At 59.2% G+C, this 18,547-nt stretch overlaps 1 protein-coding gene across 1 annotated transcript in view; it reads left to right on the top strand.

The window, feature by feature from the left end:
- Positions 1–6,148: 6,148 nt before the first annotated feature.
- LPAR2 (lysophosphatidic acid receptor 2) overlaps positions 6,149–18,547 on the top strand; it is a 24,909-nt gene continuing 12,510 nt past the window's right edge. Inside the window, exon 1 of the mRNA XM_034072050.1 lies at positions 6,149–6,171. The gene's annotated coding sequence lies outside the window, so the exon portion shown is untranslated. The remainder of the gene's footprint in view (positions 6,172–18,547) is intronic.

Genomic DNA, 18,547 nt, shown 5'->3' with positions numbered 1-18,547 from the left:
TTTAACAAGGCCTTTCACCAGCCCTTCCCATTTTGGTTTAACCCTATTCAATATTTAACCCTATTTATCATCATTTTCCTATTTTAACCCCCAAAGTTGCCTTTACCTTGCACTAGTGCCCCCTTCTGGCTCTTCGGCCCTGGGCCCACACGGCCATTTGCGTCCAAAAAATTCCCTCTATTTTAGTTCCAATTCAATCCAATGTGTGATTTAAAGTGGGAAACAAGCTTTTAATATCCTTGCAGCTCCTACTTAGTCTTACTCTGAAGGGCTTTTAGCACCTGGTAGTTGTAGCAACCCTGAGGAGCACTAGAGCACACAAACACACAAACTAGCTTCCAAATGCATTTTGAGACCCATCAATACAAGTTATGTTTGCAAATATACATAGAAACACTTAAACATGTTCAGCTACTGCTTTAAAAAGTGAAGTCTTATCAGTAAAAGTAGTAAGGCTCAACACTTACCTTGCTTTAGCTGCATTACAGATGACTGCTTGAGGCTGGCTGAAGCTCCTGGTAATGGATTTTGAATGGAGTTCTCTTTCTCCACCTCCTGTTTCCGAAGCCTCTTACTCTCTTTCCATGTACATCTTCCCATGTCTCTCCAGTTAACCAGTTAACTCAGTCAAACTGGGAGTTGTGTCAGCCTCAGCAAGACTCCCCCCACAAGCTCAATATGAAACATTGCAATTAAAAGCCATTTCCGAGTCCAATCACACATATAGGGCACACCAGCCCCACATACTTTGCCTTGTAGTGGTACTTGTGGGGCAGCACTTCATGGCACTTGGAACAAGAGCAGACCAGGCCACCTCTGGGCTCCCACAGCAGGAGAAGAGACCTCTGCCAGCCTAGGCCCGAGTTTAAGGTACCCAAGAAGAGGTCCAGCAGCAGCCAAGTCCAGCCTGGAGTCTATCAGGCTTCAGAACAAGCAGCAATCCAGTCCGCAAATCACCATCAGGTCCAGCAATTGCCAAGCTGCTCTGTAATCATAGAGAAGGTTAAACCAGGCGGTCAGTCTAAAGTCCAGATTAAGAATCTTCACAGGCAGGGACAGGGCTGAAAAACAGCATTCCTCCAGCAAAGCTCTAAGAAAGAACTTAGGCTCAGAGCTGGGTTTAAATAGGGCTCCTGGGTGTGGTCTGGTGCACAGGTGAGGCTGTTTAGGGTCATTAAGGCTTACTAATGCCCTCCACTGCCTTAAGGGGGCACCTGAGAGCAATGGAACATTGTAGTTCTATCCACAGGGCCCACAGAGTGAGGTGTGATTGCAGTGTTGGGATGGGGTTTTGTTCCATCTGTTAGTTGGTTGGTCTTCCTCACCTGGCCCCAGAAATATCCTATCAAATTAATGTTCTGTGTATAAGACACAACCACAACCACTTCATTTGTGTGGGATTCAGTAAATCCTCTTGGAGACTTTATGATTCTGTTCAGTTCTGGGAGACTTTGGAAGAGTGGGTCCATAAACACAACCCTCAGCAAGGCACACACCATCTGAATGGGTACTTCCTAATAGCCCCTGTACTGTTTATTTCACATTAATTTCAGCCTACAAGGAGTTCAGGTGTTCACTTTCCATTCAGATCTGAAGAGAAATTTAGGACAGGATTTTTATGCTACCAATTCCCGACTAGTTTTAAACTGTTTTTGGTGACTTCATAAATACTTATGGTCATTTCTGTCCTGTTTTAAGTTGCTCTTGCTCTTGTTGCCCACGGCAACGGCCCTGGGGGCCGGGGGCAGAGAGTGAGGGGCGGGCTGGGGTAGCGTTGCGAAGGCAGGCGTGCGCTGAACAGGCGCAGCACCAGTACCCCCTCCTGGACCTCCGGCCCCGGGCGCGGGGGCCCGGCGTTCGGGCGGGTTGGCAGGGCGCCCGGGCCCGGGCGGCCGGGGCCGGGGGGGGCCTTGTTGCCCACGGCAACGGCCCTGGGGGCCGGGGGCAGAGAGTGAGGGGCGGGCGGGGGGCAGCGTTGCGAAGCCAGGTGTGCGCTGAACAGGCGTAGCACCAGTACCCCCTCCTGGCCCTCCGGCCCCGGGCGCGGGGGCCCGGCGTTCGGGCGGGTTGGCAGGGCGCCCGGGCTTGGACGGCCAGAGCCGGGGGGGGACATTGTTGCCCACGGCAACGGCCCTGGGGGCCGGGGGCAGAGAGTGAGGGGCGGGCGGGGGGCAGCCTTGCGAAGGCAGGCGTGCGCTGAACAGGCGCAGCACCAGTACCCCCTCCTGGCCCTCAGGCCCCGGGCGCGGGGGCCCGGCGTTCGGGCGGGTTGGCAGGGCGCCCGGGCCCGGGCGGCCGGGGCCGGGGGGGGCCTTGTTGCCCACGGCAACGGCCCTGGGGGCCGGGGGCAGAGAGTGAGGGGCGGGCGGGGGGCAGCGTTGCGAAGCCAGGCGTGCGCTGAACAGGCGCAGCACCAGTACCCCCTCCTGGCCCTCCGGCCCCGGGCGCGGGGGCCCGGCGTTCGGGCGGGTTGGCAGGGCGCCCAGGCCCGGGCGGCCGGGGCCGGCTTTGTTGCCCACGGCAACGGCCCTGGGGGCCGGGGGCAGAGAGTGAGGGGCGGGCGGGGGGCAGCGTTGCGAAGCCAGGTGTGGGCTGAACAGGCGCAGCACCAGTACCCCCTCCTGGCCCTCCGGCGCCGGGCGCGGGGGCCCGGCGTTCGGGCGGGTTGGCAGGGCGCCCGGCCCCGGGCGGCCGGGGCCGGGGGGGGGCCTTGTTGCCCACGGCAACGGCCCTGGGGGCCGGGGGCAGAGAGTGAGGGGCGGGCGGGGGGCAGCGTTGCGAAGGCAGGTGTGGGCTGAACAGGCGCAGCACCAGTACCCCCTCCTGGCCCTCCGGCCCCGAGCGCGGGAGCCCGGCGTTCGGGCGGGTTGGCAGGGCACCCGGGCCCGGGCGGCCGGGGCCGGGGGGGGCCTTGTTGCCCACGGTAACGGCCCTGGGGGCCGGGGGCAGAGAGTGAGGGGCGGGCGGGGGGGCAGCGTTGCGAAGCCAGGCGTGCGCTGAACAGGTGCAGCACCAGTACCCCCTCCTGGCCCTCCGGCCCCGGGCGCGGGTGCCCGGCGTTCGGGCGGGTTGGCAGGGCGCCCGGGCCCGGGCGGCCGGGACCGGGGGGGGGCCTTGTTGCCCACGGCAACGGCCCTGGGGGCCGGGGGCAGAGAGTGAGGGGCGGGCGGGGGGCAGCGTTGCGAAGCCGGGCGTGCGCTGAACAGGCGCAGCACCAGTACCCCCTCCTGGCCCTCCGGCCCCGGGCGCGGGGGCCCGGCGTTCGGGCGGGTTGGCAGGGCGCCCGGGCCCGGGCGGCCGGGGCCGGGGGGGGGCCTTGTTGCCCACGGCAACGGCCCTGGGGGCCGAGGGCAGAGAGTGAGGGGCGGGCGGGGGGCAGCGTTGCGAAGCCAGGCGTGCGCTGAACAGGCGCAGCACCAGTACCCCCTCCTGGCCCTCCGGCCCCGGGCGCGGGGGCCCGGCGTTCGGCAACAAGGCCCCCCCCGGCCCCGGCCGCCCGGGTCCGGGCGCCCTGCCAACCCGCCCGAACGCCGGGGACCCGCGCCCGGGGCCGGAGGGCCAGGAGGGGGTACTGGTGCTGCGCCTGTTCAGCGCACGCCCGGCTTCTCAACGCTGCCCCCCGCCCGCCCCTCACTCTCTGCCCCCGGCCCCCAGGGCCGTTGCCGTGGGCAACAAGGCCCCCCCCCGGCCCCGGCCGCCTGGGCCTGGGCGCCCTGCCAACCCGCCCGGCCGTCGGGCCCCCGCGCCCGGGGCCGGAGGGCCAGGAGGGGGTACTGGTGCTGCGCCTGTTCAGCGCACGCCTGGCTTCGCAACGCTGCCCCCCGCCCGCCCCTCACTCTCTGCCCCCGGCCCCCAGGGCCGTTGCTGTGGGCAACAAGGCCCCCCCTGGCCCCGGCCGCCCGGGCCCGGGCGCCCTGCCGACCTGCCCGAACGCCGGGGACCCGCGCCCGGGGCCGGAGGGCCAGGAGGGGGTACTGGTGCTGCGCCTGTTCAGCGCACGCCTGGCTTCGCAACGCTGCTACCCGCCCGCCCCTCACTCTCTGCCCCCGGCCCCCAGGGCCGTTGCCGTGGGCAGCAAGGCACCCCCAGCCCCGGCCGCCCGGGCCCGGGCGCCCTGCCAACCCGCCCGAACGCCGGGGACCCGCGCCCGGGGCCGGAGGGCCAGGAGGGGGTACTGGTGCTGCGCCTGTTCAGCGCACGCCTGGCTTCGCAACGCTGCCTCCCGCCCGCCCCTCACTCTCTGCCCCCGGCCCCCAGGGCCATTGCCGTGGGCAACAAGGCCCCCCTCCCCCGGCCCCCCGGGCCCGGGCGCCCTGCCAACCCGCCCGAACGCCGGGCCCCCGCGCCCGGGGCCGGAGGGCCAGGAGGGGGTACTGGTGCTGCACCTGTTCAGCGCACACCTGGCTTCGCAATGCTGCCCCCCGCCCGCCCCTCACTCTCTGCCCCCGGCCCCCAGGGCCGTTGCCGTGGGCAACAAGGCCCCCCCCGGCCCCGGCCGCCCGGGCGCCCTGCCAACCCGCCCGAACGCCGGGCCCCCGCGCCCGGGGCCGGAGGGCCAGGAGGGGGTACTGGTGCTGCGCCTGTTCAGCGCACACCTGGCTTCGCAACGCTGCCCCCCGCCCGCCCCTCACTCTCTGCCCCCGGCCCCCAGGGCCGTTGCCGTGGGCAACAAGGCCCCCCCCGGCCCCGGCCGCCCGGGCCCGGGCGCCCTGCCAACCCGCCCGAACGCCGGGCCCCCGCGCCCGGGGCCTGAGGGCCAGGAGGGGGTACTGGTGCTGCGCCTGTTCAGCGCACGCCTGCCTTCGCAACGCTGCCCCCCGCCCGCCCCTCACTCTCTGCCCCCGGCCCCCAGGGCCGTTGCCGTGGGCAACAAGGCCCCCCCCGGCCCCGGCCGCCCGGGCCCGGGTGCCCTGCCAACCCGCCCGAACGCCGGGCCCTTGCGCCCGGGGCCGGAGGGCCAGGAGGGGGTACTGGTGCTGCGCCTGTTCAGTGCACGCCTGGCTTCGCAACGCTGCCCCCCGCCCGCCCCTCACTCTTCTCCCCTGGCCCACAGGGCCTTTGCCGTCGGCAACAAGAGCAAGAGCAGCTTAAAACAGGACAGAAATGACCATAAATATTTAAGGCACTGAGGGCATTAGTAAGCCTTAATGACCCTAAACAGCCTCACCTGTGCACCAGACCACACCCAGGAGCCCTATTTAAACCCAGCTCTGTGCCTCAGTTCTTTCTTAGAGCTTTGCCGGAGGAATGCTGTTTTTCAGCCCTGTCCCTGCCTGTGAAGATTCTTAATCTGGACTTCAGACTGACCGCCCGGCTTGATCTTCTTTACGATTACAGAGCAGCTTGGCAATTGCTGGACCTGATGGTGTGTGGCGGACTGCGTTGCTGCTTGTTCTCAAGCCTGATAGACTCCTGGCTGGACTTGGCTGCTGCTGGACCTTCTCTTCTTGGGTGCCTTGAACTTGGGCCTAGGCTGGCAGAGGTCTCTTCTCCTGCTGTGGGAGCCCAGAGGTAGCCTGGTCTGTTCTTGTTTCTCTAAGGAGTGTGGAGATCCCCACAAAGTTTCCAGGCAGTGTGGAGGACACGGCTGTGAGGGTGAGCCTGTGCTGCGGCACCAGAGGGGCCTACTGCCAGGGAACCGGGAGTGCTGTGTGCTCTGCCTCACCAACTGCCTCATCCACAGAGAACAGCTGGGCTTCTCTGGGCCTTTTGCACGGATTTCTTTGCCTGGAGCAAAACATTTGGCTGCTGACTTATGAACTAACTCCTTAGACCTGTTTGAGGCACTACAGTGAAGAGGTGCTGGTAAAGGCCTGCAGTCTGAGGAGCAAATTATGTGTGTTTTCCAAGTGCCATGAAGTGCTGCCCCAGAAGTACCACTACAAGGCAAAGTATGTGGGGCTGGTGTGCCCTATATGTGTGATTGGACTCGGAAATAGCTTTTAATTGCAATGTTTCATATTGAGCTTGTGGGGGGAGTCTTGCTGAGGCTGACACAACTCCCAGTTTGACTGAGTTAACTGGCTAATTGGAGAGACATGGGAAGATGTACATCGAAAGAGAGTAAGAGGCTTCGGAAACAGGAGGTGGAGAAAGAGAACTCCATTCAAAATCCATTACCAGGAGCTTCAGCCAGCCTCAAGCAGTCATCTGTAATGCAGCTAAAGCAAGGTAAGTGTTGAGCCTTACTACTTTTACTGATAAGACTTTACTTTTTAAAGCAGTAGCTGAACATGTTTAAGTGTTTCTATGTATATTTGCAAACATAACTTGTATTGATGGGTCTCAAAATGCATTTGGAAGCTAGTTTGTGTGCTCTAGTGCTCCTCAGGATTGCTACAACTACCAGGTGCTAAAAGCCCTTCAGAATAAGACTAAGTAGGAGCTGCAAGGATATTAAAAGCTTGCTTTCCCACTTTAAATCACACATTTGATTGAATTGTAACTAAAATAGAGTGAATTAAAATGCCTGTGATCAATCAATTGCTCGATTCCCTGAGAGAAACAACTTCACTTCCCACTTCACTTCCCACTTCACTTCCCACTTCACTTCCCACTTCACTTCCCACTTCACTTCCCACTTCACTTCCCACTTCACTTCCCACTTCACTTCCCACTTCACTTCCCACTTCACTTCCCACTTCACTTCCCACTTCACTTCCCACTTCACTTCCCACTTCACTTCCCACTTCACTTCCCACTTCACTTCCCACTTCACTTCCCACTTCACTTCCCACTTCACTTCTCACTTCACATTAGGATTAGGGTACAGCCTTCCTGACATTAGGGTTAGGGTACCCACTTTCCGACATTAGGGTTAGGGTACCCACTTTCCGACATTAGGGTTAGGGTACCCACTTTCTGACATTTCTCACTTCACTTCTCACTTCACTTCTCACTTCACTTCTCACTTCACTTCTCACTTCACTTCTCACTTCACTTCTCACTTCACTTCTCACTTCACTTCTCACTTCACTTCTCACTTCACTTCTCACTTCACTTCTCACTACACTTCTCACTTCACTTCTCACTTCACTTCTCACTTCACTTCTCACTTCACTTCTCACTTCACTTCTCACTTCACTTCTCACTTCACTTCTCACTTCACTTCTCACTTCACTTCTCACTTCACTTCTCACTTCACTTCTCACTTCACATTAGGGTTAGGGTACAGCCTTCCTGACATTAGGGTTAGGGTACCCACTTTCCGACATTAGGGTTAGGGTACTGTCATGGTTTGAGCATGTTTTGAGGGTGTTTTTGTTCAAGGTTTTTTCCCGCCAGGTGGAGGAGGGGAGTCCGGGAGGAAGGAGAGACAGGACACCGACCCAGGCTAGCCAATGAGGTATTCCATACCATAGCACGTGATTCCCAGGATGCATACTGGGAAAGAGAAGGCTGGAGGGGTGAGCTTTAGAGGAAAATGGAGGAGGGAGCACATGGTGCTCGGCCGGGCAGGGTGGAGTGAGTTATGGGTCGGTGGCTGGTGGGGTGTTGTATTCTTTTCACTTGCTGTTTGCTGTATCATTATTATTTGTAGTAGCAAAATGGCAGTAGGGGTTTTGTGCTATGCCTTAGCAATTAAACCGTTCTTATCTCAATCCGTGTGGGCTACATTCTTTGGATTCTCCTTGCTAACTCTCCAGGAGTAGGGGGACTTGGTTTAAACCACGACAGGTACCCACTTTCTGGCATTAGTGTTAGGGTACCCATTTTCGGACATTAGGGTTAGGGTACCCACCTTCGGATATTAGGGTTAGGGTACCCAGTTTCCGACATTAGGGTTAGGGTACCCACTTTCCGACATTAGGGTTAGGGTACCCACTTTCCGACATTTCTCACTTCAGTTCTCACTTCAGTTCTCATTTAACTTCTCACTTCACTTCTGACTTCACTTCCGACTTCACTTCCGACTTCACTTCCCACTTCACTTCCCACTTCACTTCCCACTTCACTTCCCACTTCACTTCCCACTTCACTTCCCACTTCACTTCCCACTTCACTTCCCACTTCACTTCTCACTTCACTTCTCACTTCACTTCTCACTTCACTTCTCACTTCACTTCTCACTTCACTTCTCACTTCACTTCTCACTTCACTTCTCACTTCACTTCTCACTTCACTTCTCACTTCACTTCTCACTTCACTTCTCACTTCACTTCTCACTTCACTTCTCACTTCACTTCTCACTTCACTTCTCACTTCACTTCTCACTTCACTTCTCACTTCACTTCTCACTTCACTTCTCACTTCACTTCTCACTTCACTTCTCACTTCACTTCTCACTTCACTTCTCACTTCACTTCTCACTTCACTTCTCACTTCACTTCTCACTTCACTTCTCACTTCACTTCTCACTTCACATTAGGCTTAGGGTACCCACTTTCCGACATTAGGGTTAGGGTGCACTCTTCCCGACATTAGGATTAGGGTACCCACTTTCCGACATTAGGGTTAGGGTGCACTCTTCCCGACATTAGGGTTAGGGTGCACTCAATCTGACATTATGGCTGGGGTGCACTCTTTCCGACATTAGGGTTAGGGTACCCCCTTTCCGACATTAGGGTTAGGGTACCCCCTTTCCGACATTAGGGTTAGGGTACCCACTTTCCGACATTAGGGTTAGGGTGCACTCTTCCCGACATTAGGGTTAGGGTGCACTCAATCTGACATTATGGCTGGGGTGCACTCTTCCCGACATTAGGGTTAGGGTACCCACTTTCCGACATTAGGGTTACGGTGCACTCTTCCCGACATTAGGGTTAGGGTGCACTCAATCTGACATTATGGCTGGGGTGCACTCTTCCCGACATTAGGGTTAGGGTACCCACTTTCCGACATTAGGGTTACGGTGCACTCTTCCCGACATTAGGGTTAGGGTACCCACTTTCCGACATTAGGGTTAGGGTGCACTCTTCCCGACATTAGGGTTAGGGTACCCACTTTCCGACATTAGGGTTAGGGTGCACTCTTCCCGACATTAGGGTTAGGGTACCCACTTTCCGACATTAGGGTTAGGGTGCACTCTTCCCGACATTAGGGTTAGGGTACCCACTTTCCGACATTAGGGTTAGGGTGCACTCTTCCCGACATTAGGGTTAGGGTGCCCTCAATCTGACATTATGGCTGGGGTGCACTCTTCCCGACATTAGGGTTAGGGTACCCACTTTCCGACATTAGGGTTAGGGTGCACTCTTCCCGACATTAGGGTTAGGGTACCCACTTTCCGACATTAGGGTTAGGGTGCACTCTTCCCGACATTAGGGTTAGGGTGCCCTCAATCTGACATTATGGCTGGGGTGCACTCTTCCCGACATTAGGGTTAGGGTACCCACTTTCCGACATTAGGCTTAGGGTGCACTCTTCCCGACATTAGGGTTAGGGTACCCACTTTCCGACATTAGGGTTAGGGTGCACTCTTCCCGACATTAGGGTTAGGGTGCCCTCAGTCTGACATTATGGCTGGGGTGCCCCCTTCCCGACATTAGGGTTAGGGTACCCACTTTCCGGCATTAGGGTTATTGTCCCCCCTTTCCGACATTAGGGTTAGGGCCCCCCCCCCCCCTATCTCCGACATTAGGGCTAGGGGTGCCCTCTTCCCGACATTAGGGTTAGGGTGCCCTCAGTCTGACATTATGGCTGGGGTGCCCCCTGCCCGACATTAGGGTTAGGGTACCCACTTTCCGCCATTAGGGTTATTGTCCCCCCTTTCCGACATTAGGGTTAGGGCCCCCCCCCCCCCCATCTCCGACATTAGGGCTAGGGGTGCCCTCTTCCCGACATTAGGGTTAGGGTGCCCTCAGTCTGACATTATGGCTGGGGTGCCCCCTGCCCGACATTAGGGTTAGGGTACCCACTTTCCGCCATTAGGGTTATTGTCCCCCCTTTCCGACATTAGGGTTAGGGCCCCCCCCCCCCCATCTCCGACATTAGGGCTAGGGGTGCCCTCTTCCCGACATTAGGGTTAGGGTGCCCTCAGTCTGACATTATGGCTGGGGTGCCCCCTGCCCGACATTAGGGTTAGGGTACCCACTTTCCGCCATTAGGGTTATTGTCCCCCCTTTCCGACATTAGGGTTAGGGCCCCCCCCCCCCCCTATCTCCGACATTAGGGCTAGGGGTGCCCTCTTCCCGACATTAGGGTTAGGGTGCCCTCAGTCTGACATTATGGCTGGGGTGCCCCCTGCCCGACATTAGGGTTAGGGTACCCACTTTCCGCCATTAGGGTTATTGTCCCCCCTTTCCGACATTAGGGTTAGGGCCCCCCCCCCCCTATCTCCGACATTAGGGCTAGGGGTGCCCTCTTCCCGACATTAGGGTTAGGGTGCCCTCAGTCTGACATTATGGCTGGGGTGCCCCCTGCCCGACATTAGGGTTAGGGTACCCACTTTCCGCCATTAGGGTTATTGTCCCCCCTTTCCGACATTAGGGTTAGGGCCCCCCCCCCCCCATCTCCGACATTAGGGCTAGGGGTGCCCTCTTCCCGACATTAGGGTTAGGGTGCCCTCAGTCTGACATTATGGCTGGGGTGCCCCCTGCCCGACATTAGGGTTAGGGTACCCACTTTCCGCCATTAGGGTTATTGTCCCCCCTTTCCGACATTAGGGTTAGGGCCCCCCCCCCCCCATCTCCGACATTAGGGCTAGGGGTGCCCTCTTCCCGACATTAGGGTTAGGGTTCCCTCAGTCTGACATTATGGCTGGGGTGCCCCCTGCCCGACATTAGGGTTAGGGTACCCACTTTCCGCCATTAGGGTTATTGTCCCCCCTTTCCGACATTAGGGTTAGGGCCCCCCCCCCCCCCTATCTCCGACATTAGGGCTAGGGGTGCCCTCTTCCCGACATTAGGGTTAGGGTGCCCTCAGTCTGACATTATGGCTGGGGTGCCCCCTGCCCGACATTAGGGTTAGGGTACCCACTTTCCGCCATTAGGGTTATTGTCCCCCCTTTCCGACATTAGGGTTAGGGCCCCCCCCCCCCCCCTATCTCCGACATTAGGGCTAGGGGTGCCCTCTTCCCGACATTAGGGTTAGGGTGCCCTCAGTCTGACATTATGGCTGGGGTGCCCCCTGCCCGACATTAGGGTTAGGGTACCCACTTTCCGCCATTAGGGTTATTGTCCCCCCTTTCCGACATTAGGGTTAGGCCCCCCCCCCCCCATCTCCGACATTAGGGCTAGGGGTGCCCTCTTCCCGACATTAGGGTTAGGGTGCCCTCAGTCTGACATTATGGCTGGGGTGCCCCCTGCCCGACATTAGGGTTAGGGTACCCACTTTCCGCCATTAGGGTTATTGTCCCCCCTTTCCGACATTAGGGTTAGGGCCCCCCCCCCCCCCCCATCTCCGACATTAGGGCTAGGGGTGCCCTCTTCCCGACATTAGGGTTAGGGTGCCCTCAGTCTGACATTATGGCTGGGGTGCCCCCTGCCCGACATTAGGGTTAGGGTACCCACTTTCCGCCATTAGGGTTATTGTCCCCCCTTTCCGACATTAGGGTTAGGGCCCCCCCCCCCCCTATCTCCGACATTAGGGCTAGGGGTGCCCTCTTCCCGACATTAGGGTTAGGGTGCCCTCAGTCTGACATTATGGCTGGGGTGCCCCCTGCCCGACATTAGGGTTAGGGTACCCACTTTCCGCCATTAGGGTTATTGTCCCCCCTTTCCGACATTAGGGTTAGGGCCCCCCCCCCCCCCTATCTCCGACATTAGGGCTAGGGGTGCCCTCTTCCCGCCCTTAGGGTTAGGGTGCCCTCAGTCTGACATTATGGCTGGGGTGCCCCCTGCCCGACATTAGGGTTAGGGTACCCACTTTCCGCCATTAGGGTTATTGTCCCCCCTTTCCGACATTAGGGTTAGGCCCCCCCCCCCCCATCTCCGACATTAGGGCTAGGGGTGCCCTCTTCCCGACATTAGGGTTAGGGTGCCCTCAGTCTGACATTATGGCTGGGGTGCCCCCTGCCCGACATTAGGGTTAGGGTACCCACTTTCCGCCATTAGGGTTATTGTCCCCCCTTTCCGACATTAGGGTTAGGGCCCCCCCCCCCCCCCATCTCCGACATTAGGGCTAGGGGTGCCCTCTTCCCGACATTAGGGTTAGGGTGCCCTCAGTCTGACATTATGGCTGGGGTGCCCCCTGCCCGACATTAGGGTTAGGGTACCCACTTTCCGCCATTAGGGTTATTGTCCCCCCTTTCCGACATTAGGGTTAGGGCCCCCCCCCCCCCATCTCCGACATTAGGGCTAGGGGTGCCCTCTTCCCGACATTAGGGTTAGGGTGCCCTCAGTCTGACATTATGGCTGGGGTGCCCCCTGCCCGACATTAGGGTTAGGGTACCCACTTTCCGCCATTAGGGTTATTGTCCCCCCTTTCCGACATTAGGGTTAGGGCCCCCCCCCCCCCCATCTCCGACATTAGGGCTAGGGGTGCCCTCTTCCCGACATTAGGGTTAGGGTGCCCTCAGTCTGACATTATGGCTGGGGTGCCCCCTGCCCGACATTAGGGTTAGGGTACCCACTTTCCGCCATTAGGGTTATTGTCCCCCCTTTCCGACATTAGGGTTAGGGCCCCCCCCCCCCCCTATCTCCGACATTAGGGCTAGGGGTGCCCTCTTCCCGACATTAGGGTTAGGGGTGCCCTCAGTCTGACATTATGGCTGGGGTGCCCCCTGCCCGACATTAGGGTTAGGGTACCCACTTTCCGCCATTAGGGTTATTGTCCCCCCTTTCCGACATTAGGGTTAGGGCCCCCCCCCCCCCCATCTCCGACATTAGGGCTAGGGGTGCCCTCTTCCCGACATTAGGGTTAGGGTGCCCTCAGTCTGACATTATGGCTGGGGTGCCCCCTGCCCGACATTAGGGTTAGGGTACCCACTTTCCGCCATTAGGGTTATTGTCCCCCCTTTCCGACATTAGGGTTAGGGCCCCCCCCCCCCATCTCCAACATTAGGGCTAGGGGTGCCCTCTTCCCGACATTAGGGTTAGGGTGCCCTCAGTCTGACATTATGGCTGGGGTGCCCCCTGCCCGACATTAGGGTTAGGGTACCCACTTTCCGCCATTAGGGTTATTGTCCCCCCTTTCCGACATTAGGGTTAGGGCCCCCCCCCCCCCCTATCTCCGACATTAGGGCTAGGGGTGCCCTCTTCCCGACATTAGGGTTAGGGTGCCCTCAGTCTGACATTATGGCTGGGGTGCCCCCTGCCCGACATTAGGGTTAGGGTACCCACTTTCCGCCATTAGGGTTATTGTCCCCCCTTTCCGACATTAGGGTTAGGGCCCCCCCCCCCCCCTATCTCCGACATTAGGGCTAGGGGTGCCCTCTTCCCGACATTAGGGTTAGGGTGCCCTCAGTCTGACATTATGGCTGGGGTGCCCCCTGCCCGACATTAGGGTTAGGGTACCCACTTTCCGCCATTAGGGTTATTGTCCCCCCCTTTCCGACATTAGGGTTTGGGCCCCCCCCCCCCCCTATCTCCGACATTAGGGCTAGGCCCGTGCCCTCTTCCCGCCCTTAGGGTTAGGGTGCCCTCAGTCTGACATTATGGCTGGGGTGCCCCCTGCCCGACATTAGGGTTAGGGTACCCACTTTCCGCCATTAGGGTTATTGTCCCCCCTTTCCGACATTAGGGTTAGGGCCCCCCCCCCCCCCCTATCTCCGACATTAGGGCTAGGGGTGCCCTCTTCCCGACATTAGGGTTAGGGTGCCCTCAGTCTGACATTATGGCTGGGGTGCCCCCTGCCCGACATTAGGGTTAGGGTACCCACTTTCCGCCATTAGGGTTATTGTCCCCCCCTTTCCGACATTAGGGTTAGGGCCCCCCCCCCCCCCTATCTCCGACATTAGGGCTAGGGGTGCCCTCTTCCCGACATTAGGGTTAGGGTGCCCTCAGTCTGACATTATGGCTGGGGTGCCCCCTGCCCGACATTAGGGTTAGGGTACCCACTTTCCGCCATTAGGGTTATTGTCCCCCCTTTCCGACATTAGGGTTAGGGCCCCCCCCCCCCCCCCATCTCCGACATTAGGGCTAGGGGTGCCCTCTTCCCGACATTAGGGTTAGGGTGCCCTCAGTCTGACATTATGGCTGGGGTGCCCCCTGCCCGACATTAGGGTTAGGGTACCCACTTTCCGCCATTAGGGTTATTGTCCCCCCTTTCCGACATTAGGGTTAGGGCCCCCCCCCCCCTATCTCCGACATTAGGGCTAGGGGTGCCCTCTTCCCGACATTAGGGTTAGGGTGCCCTCAGTCTGACATTATGGCTGGGGTGCCCCCTGCCCGACATTAGGGTTAGGGTACCCACTTTCCGCCATTAGGGTTATTGTCCCCCCTTTCCGACATTAGGGTTTGGGGCCCCCCCCCCCATCTCCGACATTAGGGCTAGGGGTGCCCTCTTCCCGACATTAGGGTTAGGGTGCCCTCAGTCTGACATTATGGCTGGGGTGCCCCCTGCCCGACATTAGGGTTAGGGTACCCACTTTCCGCCATTAGGGTTATTGTCCCCCCTTTCCGACATTAGGGTTAGGGCCCCCCCCCCCCCCTTTTCCGACATTAGGGCTAGGGGTGCCCTCTTCCCCGACATTAGGGTTAGGGTGCCCTCAGTCTGACATTATGGCTGGGGTGCCCCCTGCCCGACATTAGGGTTTAGGGTACCCACTTTCCGCCATTAGGGTTATTGTCCCCCCTTTCCGACATTAGGGTTAGGGCCCCCCCCCCCCCCCCATCTCCGACATTAGGGCTAGGGGTGCCCTCTTCCCGACATTAGGGTTAGGGTGCCCTCAGTCTGACATTATGGCTGGGGTGCCCCCTGCCCGACATTAGGGTTAGGGTACCCACTTTCCGCCATTAGGGTTATTGTCCCCCCCTTTCCGACATTAGGGTTAGGGCCCCCCCCCCCCATCTCCGACATTAGGGCTAGGGGTGCCCTCTTCCCGACATTAGGGTTAGGGTGCCCTCAGTCTGACATTATGGCTGGGGTGCCCCCTGCCCGACATTAGGGTTAGGGTACCCACTTTCCGCCATTAGGGTTATTGTCCCCCCTTTCCGACATTAGGGTTAGGGCCCCCCCCCCCCCCTATCTCCGACATTAGGGCTAGGGGTGCCCTCTTCCCGACATTAGGGTTAGGGTGCCCTCAGTCTGACATTATGGCTGGGGTGCCCCCTGCCCGACATTAGGGTTAGGGTACCCACTTTCCGCCATTAGGGTTATTGTCCCCCCTTTCCGACATTAGGGTTAGGGCCCCCCCCCCCCCCCCCTATCTCCGACATTAGGGCTAGGGGTGCCCTCTTCCCGACATTAGGGTTAGGGTGCCCTCAGTCTGACATTATGGCTGGGGTGCCCCCTGCCCGACATTAGGGTTAGGGTACCCACTTTCCGCCATTAGGGTTATTGTCCCCCCTTTCCGACATTAGGGTTAGGGCCCCCCCCCCCCCATCTCCGACATTAGGGCTAGGGGTGCCCTCTTCCCGACATTAGGGTTAGGGTGCCCTCAGTCTGACATTATGGCTGGGTGCCCCCTGCCCGACATTAGGGTTAGGGTACCCACTTTCCGCCATTAGGGTTATTGTCCCCCCTTTCCGACATAAGGGTAAGGGCCCCCCCCCCCCCCATCTCCGACTTAGGCTAGGGGTGCCCTCTTCCCGACATTAGGGTTAGGGTGCCCTCAGTCTGACATTATGGCTGGGGTGCCCCCTGCCCGACATTAGGGTTAGGGTACCCACTTTCCGGCCATTAGGGCTTATTGTCCCCCCTTTCCGACATTTGGGTTAGGGCCCCCCCCCCCCCCTATCTCCGACATTAGGGCTAGGGGTGCCCTCTTCCCGACATTAGGGTTAGGGTGCCCTCAGTCTGACATTATGGCTGGGGTGCCCCCTGCCCGACATTAGGGTTAGGGTACCCACTTTCCGCCATTAGGCTTATTGTCCCCCCTTTCCGACATTAGGGTTAGGGCCCCCCCCCCCCCCTATCTCCGACATTAGGGCTAGGGGTGCCCTCTTCCCGACATTAGGGTTAGGGTGCCCTCAGTCTGACATTATGGCTGGGGTGCCCCCTGCCCGACATTAGGGTTAGGGTACCCACTTTCCGGCCATAGGCTTATTGTCCCCCCTTTCCGACATTAGGGTTAGGGCCCCCCCCCCCCCATCTCCGACATTAGGGCTAGGGGTGCCCTCTTCCCGACATTAGGGTTAGGGTGCCCTCAGTCTGACATTATGGCTGGGGTGCCCCCTGCCCGACATTAGGGTTAGGGTACCCACTTTCCGCCATTAGGCTTATTGTCCCCCCTTTCCGACATTAGGGTTAGGGCCCCCCCCCCCCCCATCTCCGACATTAGGGCTAGGGGTGCCCTCTTCCCGACATTAGGGTTAGGGTGCCCTCAGTCTGACATTATGGCTGGGGTGCCCCCTGCCCGACATTAGGGTTAGGGTACCCACTTTCCGGCCCTTTGGCTTATTGTCCCCCCTTTCCGACATTAGGGTTAGGGCCCCCCCCCCCCCCTATCTCCGACATTAGGGCTAGGGGTGCCCTCTTCCCGACATTAGGGTTAGGGTGCCCTCAGTCTGACATTATGGCTGGGGTGCCCCCTGCCCGACATTAGGGTTAGGGTACCCACTTTCCGGCCTTATGCTTATTGTCCCCCCTTTCCGACATTAGGGTTAGGGCCCCCCCCCCCCCCCATCTCCGACATTAGGGCTAGGGGTGCCCTCTTCCCGACATTAGGGTTAGGGTGCCCTCAGTCTGACATTATGGCTGGGGTGCCCCCTGCCCGACATTAGGGTTAGGGTACCCACTTTCCGCCATTAGGCTTATTGTCCCCCCTTTCCGACATTAGGGTTAGGGCCCCCCCCCCCCCCTATCTCCGACATTAGGGCTAGGGGTGCCCTCTTCCCGACCTTAGGGTTAGGGTGCCCTCAGTCTGACATTATGGCTGGGGTGCCCCCTGCCCGACATTAGGGTTAGGGTACCCACTTTCCGGCCATTAGGGCTTATTGTCCCCCCTTTCCGACATTAGGGTTAGGGCCCCCCCCCCCCCCTATCTCCGACATTAGGGCTAGGGGTGCCCTCTTCCCGACATTAGGGTTAGGGTGCCCTCAGTCTGACATTATGGCTGGGGTGCCCCCTGCCCGACATTAGGGTTAGGGTACCCACTTTCCGGCCATTAGGCTTATTGTCCCCCCTTTCCGACATTAGGGTTAGGGCCCCCCCCCCCCCTATCTCCGACATTAGGGCTAGGGGTGCCCTCTTCCCGACATTAGGGTTAGGGTGCCCTCAGTCTGACATTATGGCTGGGGTGCCCCCTGCCCGACATTAGGGTTAGGGTACCCACTTTCCGGCCATTAGGGTTATTGTCCCCCCTTTCCGACATTAGGGTTAGGGCCCCCCCCCCCCCCTATCTCCGACATTAGGGCTAGGGGTGCCCTCTTCCCGACATTAGGGTTAGGGTGCCCTCAGTCTGACATTATGGCTGGGGTGCCCCCTGCCCGACATTAGGGTTAGGGTACCCACTTTCCGGCCTTAGGCTTATTGTCCCCCCTTTCCGACATTAGGGTTAGGGCCCCCCCCCCCCCTATCTCCGACATTAGGGCTAGGGGTGCCCTCTTCCCGACATTAGGGTTAGGGTGCCCTCAGTCTGACATTATGGCTGGGGTGCCCCCTGCCCGACATTAGGGTTAGGGTACCCACTTTCCGGCCATTAGGCTTATTGTCCCCCCTTTCCGACATTAGGGTTAGGGCCCCCCCCCCCCCTATCTCCGACATTAGGGCTAGGGGTGCCCTCTTCCCGACATTAGGGTTAGGGTGCCCTCAGTCTGACATTATGGCTGGGGTGCCCCCTGCCCGACATTAGGGTTAGGGTACCCACTTTCCGGCCTTTAGGCTTATTGTCCCCCCTTTCCGACATTAGGGTTAGGGCCCCCCCCCCCCCTATCTCCGACATTAGGGCTAGGGGTGCCCTCTTCCCGACATTAGGGTTAGGGTGCCCTCAGTCTGACATTATGGCTGGGGTGCCCCCTGCCCGACATTAGGGTTAGGGTACCCACTTTCCGGCCTTAGGCTTATTGTCCCCCCTTTCCGACATTAGGGTTAGGGCCCCCCCCCCCCCCTATCTCCGACATTAGGGCTAGGGGTGCCCTCTTCCCGACATTAGGGTTAGGGTGCCCTCAGTCTGACATTATGGCTGGGGTGCCCCCTGCCCGACATTAGGGTTAGGGTACCCACTTTCCGGCCTTAGGCTTATTGTCCCCCCTTTCCGACATTAGGGTTAGGGCCCCCCCCCCCCCTATCTCCGACATTAGGGCTAGGGGTGCCCTCTTCCCGCCATTAGGGTTAGGGTGCCCTCAGTCTGACATTATGGCTGGGGTGCCCCCTGCCCGACATTAGGGTTAGGGTACCCACTTTCCGCCATTAGGCTTATTGTCCCCCCTTTCCGACATTAGGGTTAGGGCCCCCCCCCCCCCCTATCTCCGACATTAGGGCTAGGGGTGCCCTCTTCCCGACATTAGGGTTAGGGTGCCCTCAGTCTGACATTATGGCTGGGGTGCCCCCTGCCCGACATTAGGGT

The sequence above is a fragment of the Melopsittacus undulatus genome, chromosome 23, assembly GCF_012275295.1.
Source record: "Melopsittacus undulatus isolate bMelUnd1 chromosome 23, bMelUnd1.mat.Z, whole genome shotgun sequence".
NCBI lineage: Eukaryota > Metazoa > Chordata > Aves > Psittaciformes > Psittaculidae > Melopsittacus > Melopsittacus undulatus.
This window is presented reverse-complemented; position numbering and strand designations above follow the sequence as displayed.